We start from the raw sequence: 27,778 nt of genomic DNA on the forward strand, positions 1-27,778 counted from the left end.
AACATAAACTTAGTACTATATTTTATTTACAGATAAATAGTTAGATAGAGTGTTAGAACTAGGAGCTTAAGGTATACCTATATATATTTATAAACTAGGAACAGTCTAATTAGGCCTCCCTACTTAAAGAAATAGCCTTTACCTATAACTCTAAGGTCCATACTATAATAAAGCGTTCCCCTATTAAGCTCGCCTATAGCTAGCTACTAAACGTCCTAGATAGAGTCCTAGGTGGCGTCTAAGACGCCTAGTAAGGTAGGGAGGGGTCTAAGTTAATAAATATCTAACTTATAGAGACGTATTTATAACGCCTACGCCTTATATATAAGGCAACGGCGGCGTTAATAATGTATACCTAAAAGCTTTAGGTAAAATACTATAATCGTCACTACCTAGCTAAGCACTTCGCCGTTAATAAACAAGTCCTACTTTCCTCTAAAAATATCCACACAAAACGTCCCTATAAAAAGCTTAACTATAAGTTTATAGGACCGTTTTAGATCTTAAAGCTCCTACTTACTATAGTATAGCTCTACCTAGTCTTTTATATCTCCCTACTAGAGCCTTATAGGTTACGCCTTAGGTTTTAACCCCTAGTAGTAGTAGAAGAGCTTAAGGAAGGCAGCTAGGAAGTAGAAGTAATTATTACCTACTAGGATTATACTAGACAACCATAGTACCTTATTAAATAGCTAGAATAGCTAAATAAGTATAATAAATAGAAATACGAGATAGAACTTAAGAATTATTAATAACTGCTAAATAAGTACCGTAAGCGGAACACCTTAGCCTTATAGCTAAAGCGCAGGCAAAAAGTAAGCGCTACTATTAAAATATAACCTGTATTAAAGCGGAGCAAAGGACGTTCTAAGGGATTAAAGAATAAGTAACAATTACTGTAAAAACTGCGGCATACATATAGGGTAAAGTTTTAATTTATTAATATCCTATATAAGCCACACCCTAACGCAACCTGGCGATGCTAGCGACTTATAGGCGAGGCTACGGCGTATACCGGCAACAAAGCTTAATTTAGAAAGCACCCTTCCTAGATCTAGTTTATTACTCTATACTAGCTAAGCAGATTATTTATATATTAGAAAATAGGCCTATTTATAACTAGGGTCTATTTAACTAGGGTTTATAACCTACTAATAACTCACTAGTGATAACATATACTAATAACTTATACTATTCTATATATATACTATATAGATAATGCACAAGGCTAAAATATAGGTTAGTAGCGGATTTAACGGGTATATAGCCTTGATATCCTAAACCTAGCTATATATAAGTAACCTATAACCTACCCGTAAAGTATATACAGTACTATACCGGTATAGTATAAGGCTAAAGCAGGGTCAGCGGTAGATTTAATAGGCATATAGCCTTACTATCTATAAATCTGGCTATATGCGAATAATCTATAACTAACCCGCAAGGTACTAGCAACCTACCTATATAAGTAAGCTTTTAGAATATTTCTAGTCTACTAAATTTAGGCGACGGTATTAAGCTCTACTAGCTCTACCTATTAAATAGACCAATTAGGATTTTCTATATTAGGTATACAAAATTACTACTAGCTTAGTTAAATGCGGAGGAGTCTTAATAAGGTAAATCTAACTAATTAAACAACTTTAACCGCCGGTTAAAGTTCCTTAACATCTTCGCGCCGCGTATATGTACTACCCGTCTCTCTATACACAAAATTAAAACGCTCTTTCCCCTTTAAATTTTTTCCTTACTAAGGTTTTTTATAGGGTTTTATTAAGGCTTAAGTATATAAAGGATTAGGGACGACCCTTTTTAAAGGGGGGGGGGCATTATTAGGTAAAACCTAAGTAGATAGTTATATAGCTGTAAGGTATAGGCGACCCTAAAGTAACCTAGGGATAACTCGCCCGTAAGGCACGTGCGCTACACATACCTAGGGAAAACCCTTCCTACCTCGCACACAGACTCCTCCTTTTCCCTTAAGGATTCGTCTCTATATATACAATATACCCTATTATTCTATTATTAGACTCCCTATTTATATCCTTACCTCATACTAGTGCCCCTAAAAAAAGGTAACTAAATATCTCCTTAATCCTCCCGCCTATTTAAGTAAAGGAGTAAACTACGCTCCTTTTTTAACTAACTTAAGAATAAGCTAAATAGTAATATTAATTGCTACCCTACTCCTAATAGCTAGTTATATTACGCTATAAGCCGCCTAATAAAAGACGCCGTAGAAACTATATACCTATTTTAGCTAAGCATTATAGAAGAACTAGTTACTATACTAGAGGTATTTTATAGCGACCTTAACTAAATTGCTATAGTATAAAGAAAACTAAATAAGATAATATAAGGCTTTAAGAGCTTTCCATTATACTTTGCCAAATTTCACTACTATACTAAAGAGACTAGATAGGATAAACCAGCCTTAATTAATTACCTAGTAGAGTTACTAAACTCTAAACTAAAGGCTTCCCTTATAGGAGTTAAGCTGCTAAATACCCTTACCGCCTATACTAATATTATTAATGGCTTATATAATAATATACTACGCCTTACCCTAAAATATATACCTTAATACTCTACCCCTTAGCCGCCTAGGACCCGTAAGAACTTAGATACTATAAATATTAACGCCAGAACCCTTTTTTACGCCCTAAAAGGGTCTATTAAATATAAACAACGCATTAAACATAGCCTTTATTTTAAGTGTGGAAGCGACGCTTATATCTTAAGCTACTGCTTTATCTCGCTGCCCTAAATATATATACGGATAACTAGTATAGGTAGTGTACCGCTATCCTAAATATATAAACGGATAACTAATATAGGTAACTAATTGCCTTAAATAAGCCCCGTTTACTAACCCTAATTATTATTTAGTTCTAACTTATTATTTAGTAAATACTACTTATAAGGATGAAGCTATAACCAATACACTATAAGAACTCCGCTCTAATTGCCTTTAAAAGGAAGATTTTAGAGCTAAGTTGCTTTCCAAAACGGCTCTGCTTTAAGATCTTATTAAATACTTTAGATATTATAAACTTTAACCTTTAAGATTATAGCATAACCGTTAACTATCGTTTATAGTAGAACGATTAATAGGTTAATGCTTAAGTCTTAATTAATATAGGAGCTAGCGGTATAGAATTTATTAATAAGATAATGGTTTTACCCTAAACCCCCTTAACCGGCATATTAATATATTTAGATTTAATAGTAAACGCATTGTCTTAGGCTATATTACCTATATAGTATTCCTAAAACTCTAATACCTAAACTATAAAGAACTAATTAGGCCTTTTATTACCACCTTAGATTGCTTAGTAATTCTTAGATAACCCTAGATAAAGCTATATAAGGTAACTATTAATTAGAACAACTTTAAGCTTCTATTTACTGCTTCCTATTATAAGCAGAAGTGCTATATAACTTACTGCTTAGACCTAAAACCTAAATATAAAAAATCTACTAAGATCTACTAGTCTAAAAATTCTATTAACGTCTACCCTATATTTAAGAAGTCTACTAAATTCTACCGAATTCTACTAATATAAGACTTTTACTAATATCTATTAAGGATCTGAAAATTCTACTAAACCCTATAAATAGACTCTAAGTACTATACTACCCCGCGTTAAGTAAAAGCTTAAGCTTACTATACAAAAATACTAGAAGGACTAGTACTCTACTATAAAGAGTGTACTTAAAGAACCTAAACCTAAATCTAATACTAACTCTATATTTAATACTAAACCTAAAGCTATATAAGAAGCTATATAAGAAACTATAGACGACTTAAACAAGCTTAATACCCTAGATATCCGCATAATAGGAGCTACCCCGCTAGTATAACTTGCTAAAAAACCTAAATATACGATCTTTACTATTACAATAGCCGATATTAAGAAGGCCTTAGTACTAAAAAAATACACTAACCCTGCTATAAAGGTACTAATAGAGTACTATAAATACCTAAATATATTTTTATAAAAGGAAGCTAATAAGCTACCGGAATACTAACTATACAACTATAAAATTATACTTAAAGAAGGAAAGTAACCTAGGTTTAGACCCCTATATAAAATATCCTAAAATAAACTCTAAGTGCTATAGAAGTATTTAGACAAGAACCTAAGTAAATGGTTTATTAGAGTAAGCTCTTCGCCTATAGCTATATTAGTAATCTTTATTAAGAAACCTAGTAGAGGTCTACGCTTTTATATAGACTACTAAGCTTTTAACGCCGTTACTATTAAGAACTAATATCCAATTCCGTTAATATAAAAGACGCTAAATTAATTAAGTAAGGCTTGCTATTATATAAAGCTTAATATTATCTTTATATTTAACCGCCTCTATATTACTAAAGAAGATAAATAGCTTACCGCGTTTTGTACTTGGTATAAATTATTTAAGTACTTAGTAATACTATTTAGCCTTATAAACGCCCTAAGCTTATTTTAGCATTATATAAATAATACCCTATACCCCTACCTAGATATCTTTTATATTACTTATATTAATAATATACTAATATATAGTAACAACCTAACCAAATACTAAAAATACGTTAACCTTATTCTATAAGCCCTATAAGGAGCTAGCCTATAATTAGATATAAATAAATATAAATTTTATAAAATAGAAGTCCTATATTTTAGGCTTTTATTTTTATAAATGGTATATAAATAGACCTAAAGAAAGTTAGAGTAATTATAAACCAGTAAGAACCCAAGAACGTTAAGGACGTAAAAGCCTTTATAAAATTTACCAATTTTTACTAATAATTTATTAATAACTTCTTTACCCTAGTTTTACCCCTTATAGCTCTAACCTAAAAGGATAAAGCCTTTATTTTTATTAAGGAATATAAAAAGGCCTTTACCTATTTAAAGGTTATGTTTACTACCGCGCCTATACTTTAATACTTTAACCTAAACTAAATAAATGTTATAGAAGCTAATTTATCCAACTATATTATTAGAGGTATCCTATCTTAATATAATAAGAATAGAGTATTGCATTCTATAGTATACTTTTTAAAATAACTAAGCCTAGCTAAATATAACTACAAGATATACAATAAGGAGTTATTAGCTATTATTAGATATTTTAAATAATAGCGACCTAAACTAAAAGGCGCTAGATTTCTAATTAAGGTCCTTAGCGATTATAAGAATCTATAGTACTTTATAACTATAAAATAGCTAAGCTACCATTAAGCCCGCTAGTTAAAATATCTATCTTATTTCTAATTCTTAATTATATACCGCCTAGGAATTTAAGGTTAAAAGCCTAACGCCCTAACCTAACACTTATAAGACGCACTAGCACTAAAAAAAGCGCGTTTTTACTAAAACTAAACCCTACTCTACCCTAAACTATTTAACCCTCCTATTAAGGACCTTATAGTATACGTCTTTAAAATAACCAATTAATTAATTAAATAAATTATAGTTAATAAATACCCAAATAACGAGTTTATTTAAAAGACGCTTAAGCTAATATAAGATAGCATTAAACGCTTTAAAAGGATTTCTTTAAGTAATATAAAGCGTATAGAGACCGCTTATACTACTAGAACTACTTAGTTATCTCTAATTATAACGAGCTTAAGCTCCTTAAACATGTATATAACCTACTAGTAGCCGGCCACTTAGGCTAAGGGAAGACTTTAGATTTACTCTAATAAGAGTACTATTAGCTAAATATATATAATATAATATAAAGGTACGTCTCTAGCTATTATATCTGCTAATAAGCTAAGGCTTTATATAAGATATATAACGGCCTTTTAAAGCCACTACCTATTCTAAACCAAAGATAAAAGGGTATCTTAATTAACTTTATTGTTAATCTCCCCATAAGTAGAGACTGTATAAATATTATAATAGTTATAGACCAACTATCTAAAATAAGATACTTAATCGCCTGCCCTAATATATTAATACCTACTATTATATAACTATTTTTAGATTATATATAAAAACTCTATAGACTCCCTAAAACGATTATCTCTAATAAGGGTAGCTAGTTTATCTCTATATTCTAGAAAGAACTAACTACCTAACTCCATATTAAAGCACTACTATTTACTATATACTACCTAAAAATAGACGGCTAAACGGAATATATAAATGCTATAATAGAATAGTATATTTAAATATACACGTCGTATCTATAGGATAACTGGATTAACTGGCTTATATTCACTAAGTTTACTATAAATAATTTTGTCTTAGAAACTATAAAGGTCTCCCTATTCCTAACTAACTACGGCTAGTATCTATAAATAGGTTTTTAACCCCTTTAGTAATATTCCTTGCCCCGCTTATTACGCCTTATAAGTTATAAAAAAAAGTTATAAAGAAGATGGAGGAACTATAATAGTTTCTTACTAACGAGATAATATAGGCCTAATCTATCTATAAAGCCGTAGTAAATAAAAACCAAACCCTAGCACCAGCCTATTAGATTAGTAACTTTATCTAGCTAAATATAAGAAATCTGGATATAGAACAACCTATTAAGAAACTTAATTAGAAGAACGCTAGCCCTTATAAGGTTAAGAAGGTTATTTCCTTTTACGCCTACTAACTAAAGCTATCTAATTTAGTTAAAATCCACCAAGTATTCTATATGTTAGTCCTTTACCCTACCGCCCTTATATTAGACGCTCTGCCTAAACAGATATAGGACCCTCCCCTACTAGTTAAAGTGGATAGTAAGAACGAGTACTTTATTAAAAGAATTAATAACATTAAGTATAATAAGCGGAAACGCTAATATATATACCTTATAAAATGGAGAGGTTTTACTAAACCCTTATAGGAACCTATTAACTTTATAAGACTTATAAGCCGTGGGGGACTTTTATAAACTCTACTTAGAACTATTACAACCCCATCTTACAGAAGCTCGAGTTTAAAGGGGGGGTACTATTATAGAATATCCCCGTAACACCTTATACATATTTACCTATTTCTACTAACTTAGCAACTAAATATTAACCATAAGACAGTAATTTAATAGTAATTTACGGCAATCTAATGGCAATCTGCTATATTCTACTCTATTCTACTAAGTTCTACTAAATCCTACTAAGTTCTACTAGGACTACTACCTAAATCCTATTCTACTCTATATCTATATTAACTAAGTAACTAAGCTAACAATATATACCCTTTCTTCCCGTTTTCTTACCTTCTCTCCTTATATAACGTCTTAATCTTATTATACAGTTTATATATATAGCTTAATAATATCTACTTTGCTAACCTTCACCACACATACAACCTTACCAAAAGGTGGCGCCGCACTTCCAAACTTACGCATACCCATCTTACCATCAAAAACCATCGTTTTTCCCACTCCTAAAGCCTAATTCCGCCTGCTTAGCAAGCTAGAGGTGGATTCATTCTCCCAGTTACCCCCTTTTGCCTACGACAGAAGACTTGGCAAAAGGGGTCCTAGCTTATAAGCGAAGCACGGATAGGAACACCAAAACCACAACCCATAGACTTTTCCTAGGTTTTTCTTCTATAGAAAGTAAAAGCCTAATAAAATAGGGGGTGTAGGTACTTTTCTATATCTCCTTTAGTCAGATTTTCCTTAGTAAGAGAAGGAGTGCCTTTTCGGGCTTTTCTGCTAGTAAAAGCCTAACAAGTCCTTTTTTAGTAGTTTTTTCTACTTCTAAAAGAGAAGAAAATAACTACACTAGTCTTTTTTAGCTAGTTTTTCTACTACCTTCTAGTCTAATTTCCCCAGAATCTCTCTAGTAGAGCTAGTAAGGAAAAAGGATATAAAAGGATAGTAAAAACTAGCAAGGCTTTTTACCTAGTTTTTCACCTCTGTGACTAGGGGATAAGAGACCTAAGGAGGTTATTATCCACTGAAAAAACTAGGAAACCCCTCTATAAGCTATAAGCTACAAAATGTCAAAGGACTCTACGGCTACCAAGCCTAAAAAGCCTCCTAGAGGCAAAAACAATACAGAGACAAGCGATGACGAATTCTCGTCTACTTCGTCTACCTTTTCTTCTTCTTCTTCTCTCCTGTCTTCTCCCTGCCCATCTAGGAAAGACGTAGGAAAAAAGAGTAAAAGAAAAAGAAGCTCTATACAATCTTCTCCTAAAAAAGAAAGAGAGAGTTAAAGAAGAAGACCACTTATACCTAAGCCTATTTCGGCTAGTATACCTTCTTCTACCTATTCTCCAAAACAATACTTACAAATGGCTCTATATAACCTAAACCAGGCCTATATAGGGCTAAAAAAAGGAGATGAAAAAAAAGAGCAAGCTAAACTATTAGGGGACTATGTACAGAGTACCCTAGCAGGAGAAAATCCTTTTATAAAGGAAAAAGAAAGAAAGGAAAGAGATGTCCTAAAAGGACTAGTAGAAGAAGTAAAAGCTCTTCGCAAGGAGGTAGCTCCAAAAACCTACGCAGAAAAGCTAAAGAAGGGCCTCGCTGCTTCCTCCTTTGCTCCTCCTTCTTCGACTACTACTTCTTCCTCTCCTCCTATATCACTTTCTTCCTCTCCCCCCTCCTCCTCAATTCCCCCCACTAGTAAGACAACTAGTAGTACTACTAGTTCTACTAGCCCTACCTCTACTAGAGGAAAAAAGAAGTAGCTATAAGAAAGGAGACTAGTCCTAGTTACAGACCAAAAGGACTAGCCTCTAGACATCTTCTCTCTACGAAATCAAGTCAATTAACTATTTACATCCAAATTGCAAATAGATAAGCTAGTAATAGCTACTATAGCTAGAACTAGAGAAAAGTAGAACATTCTCCTTACAACTACAGAAGAATATAATGCAGAGTTTCTAATTAAACACAAGGAAATCTGGTCTAACTGCTTCTCTTTTAAAAGGGAACAAAAACTAGAGCCCTGGGCTCAGGTAGTAGCTCACGGCGTCCCTATCTCCCCTTTTCTAGGATTTGGAGGCTCTAAACTTCTGAAGGAAGAAATAGAGATCTTTAACCCTATTAGAATACAGGGACTACCTAGATGGATCTTATCTAGAGAAAAGAGATATGATCCACAAACTAGGTTCGGCTCTATAGTTTTTGCTATAGAAAATGAGGAGAAAAGACAGGAAATCCTTAAGCAAAAGGAAATCCTAATTGCAGGGGTAGCTGCTAAGGTAGTTAAATACCTAAAAGTCTCTCCTACTATACAGTGTACAAGCTGCCAAAAATTTGGCCATATAGGAGATAGATGCTCTACCAGGGCCTGCCGATTTTGTGCAGCAGCACATCTATCTAAAGACCACCCCTATTCCATTTGTAACATAACAGGTAGACCTTGCGAGCACACTACCCCTCTTTATAGCAATTGTAAAGAAAAACACTTTGCTAATAGCAAAGACTGCGAGTCTCTTAAAGCAGCTAAACTAGTACATAAATAAGTACAAGCTTAGAAGGTTCTATACAGGAAGAAGAAGAGATCTCTCTAGTTTCTAAAGCTAGAGGAGAAATCTCCTTTATACAACATAATGTAGGAAAAAGATAAGAAGTACAGCAAACTCTACTAGAAATAGGATTTAGGAGAAAAACAGATATTATCCTGGTACAAGAACCTAGTACCTGGAAAGATAGACAAAAAGGATCCTACTTCTCTATTCCACATCCTGCATTTAATCTTATCCTCCCTAGTAATCTAGCTATTCGCCCTAGAGTAGCTATCTATATAAGGAAAACTAGTTCTAGTGTTCTACAATATAGAACTAGGGAAGATATCTGCAAAGACACAGATATTATAGCATTAGAAATCTATGGCCAATTTAAAAGATTTCTATTATTTAATGTCTATAACGAGAGACAACTAGACAAGAACTCTAGAACCCAAAGAAATAGTACAAGTACTATCTCTAGGGCCATTCTAGAACTGGAAATAGACCTCCCTTTTGCACTAATAGGAGACTATAACCTACACCATATACGGTGGAACGCGCTAGCTAGGAATCCGACTAGAGAGGCTAAAGAACTAGTAGACTGGCTAGACAAATATAACTGCCAACTACTAAATTTAGACGAACAGGAAGGGACCTTCTATAGATCTAATATAAGGGAAAAGTCTATTATAGACCTAGCCTTCTACTCAGGAAACTTTCAAGAAAATACCTAGGATAATTGGACTATAATAGAAGAAACAGGATCTGATCATAAGACTATAGCATTCTCTCTATTTACTAGAGAGACGCAAAGATACCTAAACCCCCTTCAAGAAACTCCTTTCTCTATAAAAAAGGCAAACTGGGAGCTTTTCTCTACTTCTCTAAAAGAACAAGCTCTAGAGCTAGAACTAGAAGCGAAGCTTTTAGTACTAGAAGAACTAGTAGGAGAAACCCCCTATATAGAGATAGGAGAAAAAGGTCCCTTAGCCTCTCTAGAAGATTCTTATAGACTTAGGGATAGAAGCTTTAGTACGCTAGTAGATAATCTAGCAATAGATCTTACTAGTTGTATAAAGCTAGCAGCAGAGAAAGCTATCCCTAGATCTAGAACCTATGAATTCTCTAAACCTTAGTGGAATAAAGGGCTCCTAAAGAAAAGACAAAAAATGGCAAAACTAGGAAGACTTCAAGAGGAATAACCGACTAGAAGCTCTAGACTAGAAGCCTATAAAGAAGCTAAAAATCAATACTTCTACGCAATAAGGGAAGCTAAAACTAGCTGCTGGAATAGCTTCCTAGAAAAAGCACAAGGAAAGGAGGTCTTTACTGCCCTAAAATACACAAAGGAGAGAACATTGCGAATAATCCCTAGTCTACGGTATAGCAAAGACGGGAATACTAGACTAGTAGAAAGCTTCGAGGACCAATGCAAAGCTTTTATAACTACTCTATTCCCTAAACCCCCCTCTACTAGCCCTATAGAGTGGAAGGACTATATAACAGACAATAAATGGGAATGGCCAGAACTAGAGAAAATAGAAGTTAAACAAGCAATTTTTTCTAGCTCTAATAAAAAGGCTCCAGGACCAGACGGGATATCTTTTACAATTCTATAAAAGGCCTACCCTATTATAGAAGATCTTCTATATAGAATCTATAGGATTTTGTTCATCCTAGGCTATCAGCCAAAGGTCTGGAGAGAAGCTCGAGGAGTTATTCTCCCTAAAGCAAATAAGGAGGACTATTCCTTACCAAAGTCCTATAGACCTATCTCCTTACTAAACTGCCTAGGAAAGACTCTAGAAAAGATCTTTGCCACTAGATTAGGATATCTAGCTAATACTACTAGCTTACTTCAAGATTCTCAACTAGGAGGAAGAAGACAGCGGTCCGCAATAGACGTAGTCTTACTACTCCTAAATAATATCCAATCTAAAAATAGTAGGAAAAAAGCTAGACAAAGAATAGCTACTACGTTATTCCTAGACGTAAAAGGGGCTTTTGACCATGTCTCCGCAAACCAGCTTCTATCTATCTGTAAGGAACTAGGACTACCTATAGCGTTTACACAATGGGTAGCTACCTTCCTTAGCAATAGAAAGCTACAGCTCTCCTTTAATAGGCAAATACAAGAAAAAGTAGAACTAGAAACAAGGATACCACAGGGTTCGCCTATCTCCCCCATTTTATTTCTACTATATCTACGCAACATCTGCAGGCTAGAGACAGAAGGAGCCTATTCCCTTAGCTATATGGACGATTTTGCAATTACGGTTACTTCAAACTCAGCTAAATCTAATTGCAAAAAGCTAGAGAGGATTGCGCGAGAGCTAATGTCTAGAGCTAAGGAAGCTGCTATTAGCTTTGACATTGACAAAACAGAGCTTATACACTTCTATAATAAGCGTACTACTATAGAAGAAGGGCTAAAGCTAGGAGACGTAGAAATATCCCCTAAACCCCTAGTTAGGTAGTTAGGAGTATTCCTAGACTCTAAGCTTACTTTTAAACAACATGTAGAAATAAAAATCTCTAAAGCAAAAGCAGNCTTCTATTTAATTAGAAGACTAGGAAATACACAAAGAGGTCTATCTCTACAAGCCCTACGGCAGCTCTATATAGCTTGTGTTACTACTATAGCAGACTATAGAATACAATGCTGGTGGAAAAGCATATCTAGAGACTACCTACTAGCTAGGTACCAATCTCTACAAAATAAGGCCCTAAAACTAGTTTTAGGAGCGTTTAGAGGATCTCCTAGCCAAGCTATAGAGATTGAAGCCTCTATTCCTCCTCCTAGAATTAGATTTAAAAAGCTTTGCAATAGCTACGCATTAAGAATCCTAAAATTCAAGGAAAACCATGCAATTAAAAAGGCCTATATAGAAGAGAACGATAAAGACAAGGACGAACTAGCAACTAGCTCTTGTTCTAGTTCTAAAAACTCTACTATAAGGCACTTACTACAGCCAAAAACATAGCTACTATCCCTAGTATCTAGAGCTCAGCAGCTAGTTCAGAACTGGAAAATAGAGAAAATCTCTCTAAAGTGGCAAAAACTATGGTCTCCTCCTATATCTGCATCCTTCTCTATCTCTAAGAGTAGTAAGAAAGAAGCTGCACAAGAACATCTAAGACTAGTAGAAAATCTACAAGAATCCCTAGAGTGGGACCTAGTAGATATATACTATACAGATGGCTCTAAAGATAGTAAATTAAATGTAGCAGCCGTATGTAAAATAGGAGAGAGAAATAGGATTAAATATGCAATAAACTGGAATCTAGGGCCCTATATGGAAATTATAGACGCAGAACTTTACGCAGTCTATAGGGCCCTAGAACACCTAAAACAATAAAGACTAGAAGAGAAACAGGTTTATATCTTTATAGATAGCTAAGTGGCTATTAAGAGATTATAGCTTAATTCTCTTACAGGGGGACAAGAACTAGTCTTTAAAATCACGTAAAGCTGTTCCTATTTAGCTAGTAAGGGGATCTCTATTAACTTCTATTAGGTTCCTAGCCATTTAGGAATCTATAGAAACGAAATAGTAGATAAGCTAGCTAAAAAGGGCCTCTTTAGAAGAAAACTATAATCTTTTTATACTTCTCTAGCCTACCTAGGGAGACGAGCAAGAGAAAAGATACTAGAATAGTGGAAAGACAATTAGTAACAGAATAAAAGTAAAGGAAAACACTATACTAGAATCTGTAAAGGAAACTACCCCTTTTCTTTTAAAGCCCCTAAGGATAAATATCCTAAAAGGCTATACTTAGCTTTCTTTCAACTAAAACTAGGAAAAGGCTTCTTTAAATCCTTCTCTAAAACAATAGGGAAGGATAAAGAAGGTAGATGCTTTAGGGGCTATACCGTAGTACAAACCCCTACGCATCTCTTACTAGAATATAGACTATACTGGGAAAATAGAAAGGAAATGCACAGACAAATAGCCTCTTCTCTCTTACTAGAGAAGCTTTTTTGTACAAAGAAAGGAAGAGGGGCACTTTTTCTATTTCTAAGTAGGACAAAAATAGCTACTGGAAAGTGGCTAAGAGCAGCAGGATCTCTAGAAGGAGGTAACTCCTACTAAAGTCCTAGTAGATAGACTATAGAAAGTAAAAGGATAGAAATAAACTACAAATAGGACAGGGACAGGCGTTAGGTTTACTTATTTTAATTCTTTCTACTATTTTTTTACCGTTTTCTTACTACCTAATAGTTGTTAGCAACCTAGTATTTACTAGGAAGCTGTAAATCCCTAGTCTAGGGATTTATAAACTACTAGGATATAGCTACTAGTACATATTAAGCTGCCTAGAAAGGATTCATGTATATAGAACTATAGCGCCATAGCCTAGAGGCTGCATACGCAGTATTGTACGTAGTATAATACAACGGATATAAAAATAAAAAAATAAATAATCTACTTTGCTATATATTATCGTCACTTATACTTACTTCGTAATAGTAAGGTAAATTACCTAGTATAGGATCTAGTCTATAGCCCATTCTATAAGATACAGTTAGCCTATTATAAGGAGACTCTTATAGGTATTATAAAACGGGAACTAGTGGTATATAGGGTATTATACCCCTATCCCTTACACTAATATCGTCCTTAAAGGTGTGGCCCATATATATAATTAAGACACTAACTTCCTCGCGTTAAGTCGTAAATAGATAACCTTATTAATTAAATATATAACTAAAATGGGGTGTAATTATATATTTGGTATTATAGATTTTATATAGCTTACTTAATATACTAATTCTAAAAATTGGGTTGTAAAAAGCTACTGCTTTAGGCTCTAGCACTTCCTCCTTTAAAGAGCTCTAGTAATACGGCAGAATGTTACAGTGCTGCAATAAAGTAGACTAAATAACTACGTTATGGTATAAAGAGGAGAAGAAGGTAAAAGGGGTATTGTATATAAATAGTAGGGCCAGCCGCCAAGGCGCTAGTGGTGGGCTAGCTAATAGTAGGAGATAGTACAAGACAGTATGGAACAGTATGCGATAGGTTAGTGCCGTAACAGTACTCCTCTCCCCTAGAAGGTTTGGTCCCTAAACTAAACAAGTAGCTCTAAAAACAGAATGTTACGGTACTAGCAAATTACCGACAGATTACCGTCACGTAATGGCAAATAGCGGTTATATAACCGGTGGAAAACGGTGGATTATAGGCAGTATACGGGTTCGCGCGGAGATATCGGTTCCGCTTACCGCTCTTAGCCGAGCCAATGGCGATTTTCTATCCCAGGGATAGAAAATCCTAATTAGCCAGCTTAACGAATAGCGTCGGCAGAACTCCACACCGCCACCCGAATTGACTAGGCGTGGCGCTCTTAGTAAGAATCTGACCAATTAGACAACTTTAACTGGTGGTTAAAGTTCTATAAGATCTTAACTTCTCTAAATTATTATGGTCGTCGTTTACGGCCTTGGTATAGTAAGTCTTTTTTATCTTATACCCAGTCTAGGGGTCTAGGCTTCTTAGGGTGTTATTTATAGAACTTTAGTAGTGCGCGCTTGCACCCTTTTAGGGACTTCTCAGGTTCCCAGGTTTTCTTATTATAATACTTCCACTTAATGTAATACGTTAAGCTATGCTCGTCCATTTATTCATTATATACGTCAAGAATCTTCTCAAATTCCCACTTATCCGTAATATTGCCGTCGTTATCCCTTTCGGCTATCCTACCTATAATATTGCGACGTTCCTCTTTGTTAATACGTGCTTGGCCAGGGATCTCTTTAGGGAACCAGAGGCGGACTTTTAAAGTATAGAAAGACTTATTAACACGAATATAGTTTAGGAGGTCCACTATAACTACCCCTTTATAGGCAGCTAAGACGGGCCAGGGTCTATTCTAGTTATTATCCCACTTCCTCTTAGGCCGGTTAGTCTTTATATTTTTAAGGCTAACTATAACTATATTATCCTTTTTAAATATTATACCTTTATCCCGCTTTATATTAGCGTTGTCTTTATAGCGTTACTAGGAGATATAAGCTAGGGCTTTAAGCTAGGTTAAGATACGCTTAAAGCGGTTGGTAATAGTATTAGCTTATAGGTACTCCTTCTTTGTATATACAGACAGGGCTAATAGCTAGGGGCCCGCTAGTTTGACGCCTAGACGTGGGTTATAGCCATAGTTAGCAAAGAACGGTGAAATTCCCGTGGTCTTATTAACCTAGTTATTTATAGCAAACTCAGTAAGGGGGAGCCAATCTACCCAGTCGTCTTAGGTAAAGCTTACGAAGGCGCGTAGGTACTTATTTATTACTACATTAACGATCTCGGTCTAACTATCTGTTTTAGGGTACTATACAGAACTAGGGCTTAGAGTTACCTTTAGGCGCTAGTTTAGGCAACGCTAGAAGTTAGAAACAAATAAAGAGCCTTTATCGGAAACAATAGTATTTAGAGCGCCGTGTAACTTATAGATAGTGTAGATAAATGCTTTAACAAGCTCCTTAGTGTCTAGGCTAGTAATAGGAATAAGGTGTCTCATCTTCGTTAGGCGGTTAATAACGACAAAGATATATCTATATGTTTTGCCGTTGCGAAGGCACTTAGGCAGGTTAATAACGTAGTTAATAGAGATATTAGTCTATGGGCGGACTGGTAGTTCTAGTAGTTTTAGGAAACCTAGTAGTGCTAAGCGTAGGGTCTTTATGCGGAAGTAGAGAGCGCAGTATTTTATAAAGGTAGCCATAAACTATAAAATACCTAGCTACTAATAGGTTCGATTAAGAAGGTTTAGTGTCTTAACGCGGCCCGGGTGGCCCGTAGGGCCCAAACTATACATACGGTATATAACTTCTAGTTGGAGTTTAGGTGAATTAGGGACAAATACTTAATTCCTATAGTAGATTAGGCCGTTAATAATTAAATATTCGGATTTATTATAGCGGAGTAACTTCCTAATCTGCTTAGGCCAACGGCGTGCTTTACAGCCTTCCTATTTGCGTAGCGTAGCTAATATATTCCTAGCGAGCTCATTTTCCTTATAGGCATTCTTAATAAGCTCCTTAAGGGGTTTTTTCTCCAGCTCTAGGTCTATTACTATAATAAAGTCTTTAACGCTCTGGTCTTAAGACTCGCTTAGTAGCTCTTCTAGGATAGCGGGGTTAACTTTTTCTAGTAGTAAGATAACGCGGTCTTGGTGTCGTAAACGTTTGTTATTAGCACTAGCAGGTGCTACGCCCGGGAGGCGGCTAAGAGCATCTAGGATTATAGCTTTAGTGCTAGGCCTATAGGTAATAATAAAGTTAAACTAGAAAAGGAACTTAGCCTAGCGGACTTGGCGCTAGTTTAGTTGTTTCGTTATTATAAAAGTCTAGAGGTTCTTATAGTCTATAATAATTTTAAATAGCTGTTTAGTTCCCTGCAGTTTAGGGCGCTATTTTTTTAGTGCCTTAACAATTGCTAGGAGCTCCTTATCGTATATTTTATAGTTATATTTAGGGGCTAAGTGCTTAGCGGAGAAGAATGCGACTGGCTTAAGCTTATTACCTTTATTGGCTTAGTAGAGTACTTTACCTAAAGCCTAGTTTAAGGCGTCTGTCTCTACCACAGTCTTCTTTATATAGTCGTAATACGCTAGGACTGGTGCTATAGTAAACGCTATTTTTAGGGTTTGGAACGCCTGTGCTTAATCGGGGCCCCATAACCAGTTAGTGCTCTTCTTTAGTAGCCTAGTTATAGGCTTAACTACTGCTAAGTAGCCTTGGATAAATCGTTAGTAGAAGTTCGCGAAGCTAAGAAATTGTTATAGTTCTTTAATTGACGTCGGGTCCTTCTATTTCTATAAGGCCTGTACCTTCTTAGGGTCTATAGTTATGCCATTGGTTAAGATAATTAAACTAAGGTATTTTGTTTTAGTAGCATAAAACTTAGACTTATTAATATTAATCTGGAGTCCAGCATTACTAAGTCTCTAAATGATTTCATTTATATATTTTATATGCTCGGCGCGTGTTTTAGAGAAAACAAGGACATTATTAAGGTACGTGGTGCAGTAGTTATTAAGGGCGTTATGTAAAACATGGTTAATATAGTTTTGGAACATAGCGGGCGCATTATAGAGACCAAATAGTGTAACTAATATCTTATAGAGTCCAAACCGGGTAATAAATGCTATAAGCCACTTATAGCCTTCCGCGATCCAGATCCGGTTAAACGCAGCAATTACATTAAGCTTAGTAAAGTATTTAGCACCATAAAGTGCGTCAAGTGTCTCGCGGATTAGTGGCAATGGGTACCGATTCTTAATAGTAACTGTGTTTAGGCCTCGGTAGTCATAGCAGATTCGTACACCGCCGCCCGGCTTCGTAGCAAGGAGAAGTAGTACGGCAGCTGGTAAGGTCAATTTGCGGATAAAACCCTTATCTAGCATCTCATTAATCTACTTTTTTACACAGCTAAGTTTAGTAGGTAAGAGTGGTCTATTTTTATAATACGGGGCCTAGTTTCTAGGGATAATCTTAATTTTATGGTCCTATGGTCGGTAAGGGGGCAGCTTATCTGCGTTTTTAAGGAGGAAATGCTTAATATATTTACGAAACTCCTTTAGTAGGCATTATAAAATATCTTCGCGGGTTAATCCTGGTTTGCCTTTTAGGAATTTTTCAATATTAGTATCGACTATCTTCCGGCGTAGAAGCTCAGGCTTAGTTTTTAGGTTTGTCTTAAGGAAGTTATAAAAATAAGGGGGTAGCGCTTTACGGGCTTCTTTCATTGTATAGTCGCCTTCTACTAGTTGGCGGAAAGACTTTTCTAATAGGTTCGGTACTTCTATTAGGCCTATAGGTAGCTCTTTAAGCAGCTGTCGGTGCTCTTCTTATTTAACCATTTCTACCAGCTCCGCTATATGGATCCTTATTACCTTTACGCCTTTTTATTTATAGAACTAGGTGAAATTAACGGTATAAGTGTATTTAATATCGTCTAGGTTGGGGCGTGTCTGGTTCTCCGGCGGTATAGCTGGGCTAGCGTAGCTCGGTTAGCCTAGGGGGGCGGAAATAAGGCGGCGGCCTTACACGGTACGCGCGGGGGACGGGTATAAGGTTAGGCGCTATAGGGGGAAGGTCTTAATTGCTCTGGTTTTGGTCTTAGCTATAACGTCCTTAGCTATTATACGTGCGGTCATATATGCGTATGGCAAATAACTTAAAGTTAGGTATCTTATCGGCTGGCCTAGGTTAAGCAGGTGTACGTAAGGGACTTATAGTTTTGGTAGTGTTCGTTTTTTTAGAAATAGGTTAGTAGTCTAGTCTTCTAGGATCTCTACTTTATTTACTATGTATATTAGTTTACCGGTATTAGGCACCTCTTTTACTATTAGCTAACAGTATCTAAGCGTTGGCCGTACGATGCGTCCGCGTGGTGCTACTTAGTTATAGTTACAAATGTGCCATAGGAGACAGTTATAGGCATAGTAATTAGAGTTAAACTTAAGCTCTAGGATGGGGAAGTCTATTCTTAGGTTATACTTTTTAAGCTAGGGTATTCTAAGGATTACTAGTATTAAGGGTAATAACTTTATAATATAGAAAAGCATAGATTCTATATAGTGGCCGATTATTATTTTTGCTGTAAAGTAATGGGTAATAGAGCTAGATGGGAGTCCGTTAGCAAGGCGGAGTGGTTTTAGGACTAGGAGTCTTTTTATTATAATATTATGCTTTTTTATAAGCGAGTCTTTGTCTATAAACGCTGGTGCTATACTACCACTATTAACGAGGCTTAATGTTTTAATAAAGACTTCTAGAAGTAGGTTGCGTAGTAAGGAAAGGTAGGTCTAAATAAGGATGGCATTCCTATCATTATTTGCTATTTTAAGATTAAGTGGCAGCCGGCTTAAAATAAGGTCTAACTGATCTAGTAGCATAGATCTAATTCTTTTATCCTCCTCCCCGTATAGTTCTGACCCTTAGAGGCGACTTAGTCCAAGGGTTGGCCTTTTAATAACTGGATCATAGGGCTTAGCTAGTGGCTGTGGTCTTGGCTAGTATATCCTAACGTATCGGTCTCTAATGGTGTATATATGCTAGGGGGTACTTTACCAAGGACATAGCCAGTCTTACGGTTAGTGGTAACACAGAGCACTTGTCCGTAGTTTACGTACGGGACCATCAGCTGGGGCTGTATTGGGGAAGGAAATCGTAGGGGTAGGTCTCTATGTCCGAACCCACGTCCTCGTCTACAGTTACCGCCTTAGTTGCTATCTCCTCTGCTAAAGAATCCACCGCGGCTAGGAAGGGGTTGGCGCAGTAGCATTAGGAGGGGATTTAGGTTCTTTATGGGGTCGTAAGCATCTTTCTAGTGACCTAGCTAACCACACGCTATACAGAGTCTATTATCCCAGCGATGTTTTTAAACATTATTAGGGAGGTTACTGCTACCACTGCCGAATTTAGCGGCGTCAAGGTCTATTAGGTTATTCCGTAATGCTAGTGCTAAGGTATTGTTAGGTAATATAGGTCAATAGCTACTAGTAGTGCTTAGCTTAGCGGTATTTAGCTTTATTTAATGGGCGTGGTTCTATAGGTTATAGGCAAATATATCCATCTGCTTACTCTAGCCCTTATAATCAGCATCGCCGATCTTATAGCTGAGGGTAAGGGCCAGGTCCTTTATTTTAGAAGAGATGTTCTTCTTAAGCAAATCCACTTTTTATTCCTCAGTCTTATTTGCTTTAATCATTAACTCGTTAAGCTCTGCTTTCTAGGACCAGTAGTTACATTCGCCCTGGTTTAAGGTATCCAACTTATTTTTAGCTGCTTGGGTTATATCTATAGTCTTATAGTGCTTCCTTATATATACGAGCATAGACTCACGGTCGGAGAAGGTCCATTTGCTCGAGTCGTTTGGGTATATACGTAGTATATTAAGGCCATGCTTAACATAGTTATAAGCCTTATTTATTAGCATGTCTAACATATAGAGGACTTCGTCCATTGGGGTTTTAAAGCACTTTGCATCTCTTTAGAAAACGCCTTAGATCTTCGTTTCCTATATTTTAAAATTTTCTTATTTTTCAATTGGTGATCCCTTGCCATTAAATGGGGTTGGATCTTTTGCTTCACGCTTCTTCCTACGGGGCTTAGGGAGGGGGGGGCCAGTAGCGGTGTTCTTATCGGTAATAGTTTAGGTAAGTATGGTAATCTAAGAGCTTAGACTTTGTATAGTCTTAGTATATGCTAAAGCTTGCTGTTCAAGTGTCTTAAGAGAGTTAATTCTATGCTAAGCTTTCTTAAGTTAAGACTTTGCAGCTCGGCCTTCGTCGTAGACGGTCTAGAGACCGTTCTCAATACTGGTTAGGAAGGCTGCGCATATAGAGAGGTATTAGGAGGTTCCTACCACATTAAGGTCCTTGGGGTACTCAGGACTATTCCTAATCGCCCAGGCGATATTAGTGTGGAAGGTATTAAAGAAGTAAGCGAGTACTTCGCGGGTGTTTATTGCCGGGGTATTTGTTGCCGGGGTATTATCCATATTATGGTCGCCCATTTTAAGGGATCTGGGTAAGGCGATTAAAGTCTATAAGGCTGGCTGTAATACTAGGATTGTTAAAATTGTCTAGGATAATGCTGAGATTATCTGGGACTGTCTGGGACTATGCTGAGGCTATGCTGAGACTGTGGTACTGTGTTGTTGGTTACATCGGGTCGCGATTATACTGGGAAAACGGAGATAGTGGACTAAAAAAAAAAAATAAAGATCGCGACGGGGCGCAATTAGAGATACCACAAACTGTTACAGTGCTGCAATAAAGTAAACTAAATAACTACGTTGTGGTATAAAGAGGAGAAGAAGGTAAAAGGGGTATCGTATATAAATAGTAGGGCCAGCCGCCAAGGCGCTAGTGGTGGGCCAGCTAATAGTAGGAGATAGTACAAGACAGTATGGAACAGTATGCGATAGGTCAGTGCCGTGACACAGAATAACCTACCGTCCGTATATACACCTTATTAATTAGTGCGCATAGGCTATAGCTTTGAGGACGTAAGTTATTAGTATAAGGGATATTATTACTAGCCTCCTATAAGGTAAAGTATATAGTTAGCTACTGTTAGTTCTAGGGACCTTACTATTTAACTAGACTTTAACCCCTAGTATACCTAATAAGTAGGTAAAATTACACCCTAGCTAGAGAGACTACTATATAGCTTAAGAGAATAGATATATATATCAGTATACTAATAGATAGGACTATTTACTAGGGCAGTACGCTTAAGGAGTAAATAAAAGTTACCTAGGCGTAAGGGGTCTAGTCTACCCTAAAAGTCGTATCGCTATATGCGTAAACTAGGGTAAGGGTCTAGATAAGTAGGTAGTTAAGCCTTACTATTAGCTATTAAGCTATATAGCTACCTACTCCCTATATAAAAGACTAATAAAGGCAGAATTTATAGCTACCTTCTTACTATAGACGGAGGTATTAGGGCTAAACATATAGCTATTAAGCATCTATATCCTAAATATTATACCTTAATATATATACGGATGACCTATTTAGTTAGTGCGCTATATACTACTATTCTATAGCTACCGCTTAGTAAGGGACTAGTATAATAAAGCCTTATAGGAAATACTACGGTAGACTTATTAATAGGCTAGGTATATAGGCATAGAATAGTTAATAATATAAATATAACTAGTGGAGTAGGTTACCTAATAAATAAATTTTAATTATATTCTAAGATTTTATAATAGGCGCTCCTAAAAGGTATATATTAGATAAAACTGCTAAAGGTTTTACTAATGTCCTACTAATGTCCTAGAGAAGACATAGTTAGACAGATAAGAGGTAAAGAGTTTTACTAGTGTTTTAGAAGGATTATAAAGGGAGCTAGTTCTCCTCTAGAGAAGAACTAGTAATTAGCCTCTAAATAGAAAGGTTAGAAAGTGTCACGGGACTCACACACTCTCACGTCTCTACGCGTTTTAACGTTCTTAACCCGTGCTCACATTCGTCCCGAGACACCTACGCACGTTCCCCTACAACCCCTATTTATACCCATACCTAACCTATTCTGTTCTATTCTGCATTCAAATGTCTTTATATCAACTACGCATAGTTACGCGTACGTAGCCTTCTTTAATTACTACCCCGTTTAGTACATTGTATTCCAGCTCGTGCCTACTTCCGTAACACTACATTTGGATCCCTTTTCTATACCTAGCGGGCCTGTGGGCTACTAGTCGCGGAGTATGCCTTTCTACGCCTACGGGGTAGATACAGGAGCTGCTAGCTGCGGGTAGACTAGGACGCTAGGGTTCTAAACTAGTACGACAAGACACCACGCCGATACGCCTGTGGAATTACAACCTGCCGACAAGACATCGCGCCGATACGCCTGCGACCTCAATAGCTTGCACCCTACTGCTACCGACTACGAACAGGCATGTTACTGCCCTTTGGTTTGACCTAATGGCTCGCATTCTACTACATAACGAACACGAATACGGAAGCTGGTATCTTACTACTGTCCTACCGACCTGCACGCACTGCCCTATGTACCGACAAGATCTCGCGCCGCTACGCCTACGAAACGAACCCGATAACCCGTCATGCCGATAAGCCTACAATCTGACCCAAACACGACTAGGTAGAGCTTTGCTCCCTAGACCCCCGAGCCCTGTTGCTTGCATTATACTGCTACCGCATGAACCGACAAGCCTCGTGCCGATACGCCTACGAGACAACCCGTCGCTGGCATCGTACTGCTACCTACCCGAACCGATAAGCCTCGTGCCGATATGCCTACGAGACGACCCGTCGCTGGTACCGTACTGCCACCGTCCGAACCTGCCGCCGAAGCTCTCTGCATCTAATACCCGAATTATCTTAAGCCGCCCGAACCTGTCGCTAGCATCGTACTACCGCCGCCGAAGCTATTTGTATCCGATACCTAGACTGTCCTAAGCCGCACGACCCCGTCGCTTGCATCGTACTGCTACCCAAACCGATAAGCTCCGTGCCGATTCGCCTACGGATACCTAACGGCTTGCATCCTACTACTACCCCGAACCAATAAGCCTCGTGCCGATACGCCTACGAGCCGACCCCGTTACTAGCACCGTACTGCTACCCGAACCGATAAGCCTCATACCGATATGCCTACGAGACGACCCGTCGCTGGTACCGTACTACTACCGTCTGAACCTGCAGCCGAAGCTTTCTGTATCTGATACCGAATGGTCCTAAGCCGCCCGAACCTGTCGCTAGCATTGTACTGCTACCGCCGAAGCCATCCGCATCTAATACCTAGACTGTTATAAGCCGCACAACCCCGTCGCTGGCATCGTACTGCTACCTACCCAAACCGACAAGCCTCGTGCCGATATGCCTACGAGACGACCCCGTCGCTGGCACCGTACTGCTACTATATGAACTGATAAGCTCTGTGCCGATTCGCCTATGGAACCCAAACACGTTGCTGGCACCATACTGCTACCCGAATTTAATAAGATCCCGTGCCGATATGCCTACGGAACCTGCGCTAGCACCGTACTGCCACCGATAAGAACCTGCCTACGATACGAATACTACACCGCACTGATAAGAACCTGCTAAGAATATACCTTACCATAACTACGAATACCGTACTAACCGTACTATACTGCCGTTTAGGACAATAAATACTGCCTAAAACGCCTATTTTGGACCAAAAATTAGGGTAATTTTTTAGGGGGACCTAGAGTATAGGAAGGGAAGGCTGTAAAGCTGCTAGAAGCGAGAAAGGGACTATATAAGCTTTAGCAATGCGTCTCTAAGCGGTAAGAATAGGAGTGTAGCTGGCAATAGAAGCTAGGCTATGCTTTAGGCCTAATAAGTTAATAGCCTAATAATTAAACATAGAAGGACTAAATTGGAGGAACCTATGTAACGGAGGACGTAGAAGGGTGGAGAAGGGCTAACGAATTTTTTTTCCCGTATTGGGTTTTTTTAGTATACACGACACGCCTTGCAGGAGCTCGGAAGTAAGGGGGGGGTACTATTATAGGACTTACACGCTCTCACGTCTCTGCGCGTTTTAACGTTCTTAACCTATGCTTACGTTCGTCCCGAGACACCTACGCACGTTCCCCTATAATCTCTATTTATACCTATACTTAACCTGTTCTATTCTGTTCTATATCTAAATATCTTTATATTAACCACGCATAGTTACGCGTACGTAGCCTTCTTTAATTACTACCCCGTTTAGTATATTGTATTCTAGCTCGTGCCTACTTCCGTGATAGAAAGTATTTATCCTTTAATACGTGCAACTCGTTCTACCTTTAACTCACCTTTTACTTCCCTATAACTCTTATTTTATACTATTAGTTAGATAATTATACGTTCTAGTTAGGCTAACCTCTTATAATTCTAATTATTTATAATCCGTTACAGAAGGAATATATAGCTATTAATTAATAATAATGGGCCATACTCCTATACCCCCTAAAAGAATACCCTTACGCTAAGAGGCTAACGGAGTCTCCCTGGGGGGGCGCATTTCCTCTTCCTATAAAGAAGCTATAGCTACTCTATCTAACCTTATAAGACCCTTAAAAACAATTACCGCTAGGGAGCTATTAAAGCGGTCGCTATATAAGACCCTATAAAAAATAAAGGAGTTAGAGATATAATTAAGATAAGTATATTTAAACTATTAAGAATAATTATATAGATAAATAGGGAAGTATAAATACCCTAGACATAAAGCGGACTTAAAGGAGCAACGCTATACTATACTATAGTGTTAGAATAACCTAAATTCCATATAAAGAACCCTAATAAGTATAAGGGTAATAATCTCTAAAACGATAATTATCTTATCCGCTAATATAAAACTATATTTTGGCTAGATCTAAAACGTTACTCTAATAAGTATAACTAGACACTAATTGCTTTAACCTTCCTGCGTAGCACCGTTAAGAGTTTATAGATACGCTAGAAGAAGAAACTTACTATACCCTTTAAATTTAGTAAATTAGGTCTAAAACCCTACTAACTAAGGATTAGATTATAACTAGTAATACTATAACGTTAAGCAATAAGAAGGCTAGAGTATAATCTAGTTTATAAACTACTTAGAAGAGGTAACAGATAACGTACCCTATTTAGATCTATAGGATAATATAATGCGACTTTACTAATTGCTTAGTAAGCTATAACTTAAGATTTAACAGGCTATATAGGAAAAAGGCAAAATCCCCACCTCCTAAGAAAGGCTTATTTTTAAAGCTACTTAGATTAAAAATACTAAAAGAGATAACTAAGGTAAGTAAAAGGAATAAGATGCTAATAAGGGAAAGTAAAGAACTGGACCTAGCTTTAATAGGGGCGGATTCTAACCTAACTACTCTAAAGGGAAATAGCGCGAGTAGGCTTTATAGTTCTAGAGTAATGCCAGGTAATCCTAGAATAATAATAGGTAGAACTAAAAGCCACTTATCTATTATAACTATTAAAAGGAAGGCTATCTAGCCTATAATTACTTAGAGAAGATGTAAGAGTTAGCTTAATTGGGAAAAGAGAGAGCCTAGTAGATCTTTACTCCCTAATACTAGGTAATTAGGAGAAGGGGGGAGTAAGCTACCGTATAGTTATTCCTATCTCTATTTAAGTTAATAATAAATAGGTAATATAAGACTGCCTAATAGACAGCGGCGCAACTATAGGGTTTATCTCTTAATTACTAATAAAAGAATTAGATTTGGACCTTAGTAACTTATAGGTGCGCACTATTTAAAGTATTAGAGGTTACTAGATTCTATACTATAAAGAATAAACCTTTTCTATGGTTAGCTAAGACCGTAATGGTCTATAGGATATATAAAAGATATGCTTCTACGTTGCAAAAATTAAGGGTATAACCTTATTTTAGAATACCTATAGCTTTAATAAATTAATTTAGATATTAACTGGCCTTTAGCCTTATACTAACACCAGAAGTCTTAACCGCGTATTATAGTTAAAGATTAAGAGACTTTTATAGACTATATATAAGAAAAAGGGTAGGCGTATACCATATATATTACTCTTAACCCCAAAAATAAGGATATACGGTATTTACTTTTAGATATTTAGTTATATATAGTTAAACCAGAAATTCTACAGGAATATGCGGATTTAGTAAAGGTTTTTAGTAAAGAAGCTACATAAACCTTACTTAACCTTATATTAGTTAAATATAAAATAGATATAGGGGATAAGGTACTTCCTTTTAGACTCCTATATAACTTAGTAGAAAATAAGTTAGCGATATTACGTTAATATCTAGTAAACAACCTATAAAAGGGATAAATCTGGCCCTTTATAAGCCTAGTAGGAGTATTAATCCTATTTATACCTAAAAAGGATAGGGGCCTATATCTATATATTAACTATTAGGCACTAAATAAGATTACTATATTAAACTACTACTACCTATTACCCTTAATAGGGGAGCTTATTAATAGGCTATTAGGCGTAAAGATATTTATAAAGTTAGATCTAAAAGATATATACTATTAGATCCGGATTAAAACTAGTAATAAATAGAAAACGGCGTTCTAAATATGGTATAGCTACTTTAAGTACCTAGTAATACTATTTATGCTTATTAACGCACTGGTAATATTTTAGGTTTATATTAATAAGGTAATATTAGGCCTATTAGATACAATATATATAGTCTATTCTAATAACTATAGAGCATATATATATTACGTGTAAATAGTACTAGAAACACTACGGGAATATAAGCTTTATATAAAATTAAGTAAATACTTATTCTGTATTACCAGCATTAATTTTTTAAGCTTTATTATTAGCGTTAATAGAGTGTTAATAGAGAAAAGCCGGGTAGACGCTATTAGAGAATAGCCCTACTCTATAACATTTAGAAAAGTATAGGTTTTTTTAGGCACGACGAACTTTTACTAAAGGTTTATCGCTTACTATATATAAGTAGTACTCCTAATTACCAATCTACTAAAAGGATCTAAGAATAGCAAAAAGTTAGAACCTTTTATATTTAAAAAAGCTGCTAAATAGGCTATAGACTAGTTAAAGGATTTATTTATATTGGCGCTAATTCTAATATACTTTTTCTAGGAGCTATATATATACCTTAAAACGGATATATCTAGCTTTGCCCTAGGGGTAATTATATCTTAATTAAAGGACGGAGAATAGCATCTTGTAGCGTTTTAGTTAAGGAAGATAACCTTTATAAAACAGCGTTATATAACGCATAACTAGGAGCTGCTTGCGGTAGTTATAGTAATAAAGCAATTATCTTATTAAAGTCTTTACAGACTATAATAACCTAGAATACTTTATAACTATAAAGGTATTAAGCAGTTAATAAGCCAAAT

This window comes from Cenococcum geophilum (genome assembly GCF_001692895.1).
Source record: "Cenococcum geophilum 1.58 unplaced genomic scaffold K441scaffold_46, whole genome shotgun sequence".
Classification (NCBI taxonomy): domain Eukaryota; kingdom Fungi; phylum Ascomycota; class Dothideomycetes; order Gloniales; family Gloniaceae; genus Cenococcum; species Cenococcum geophilum.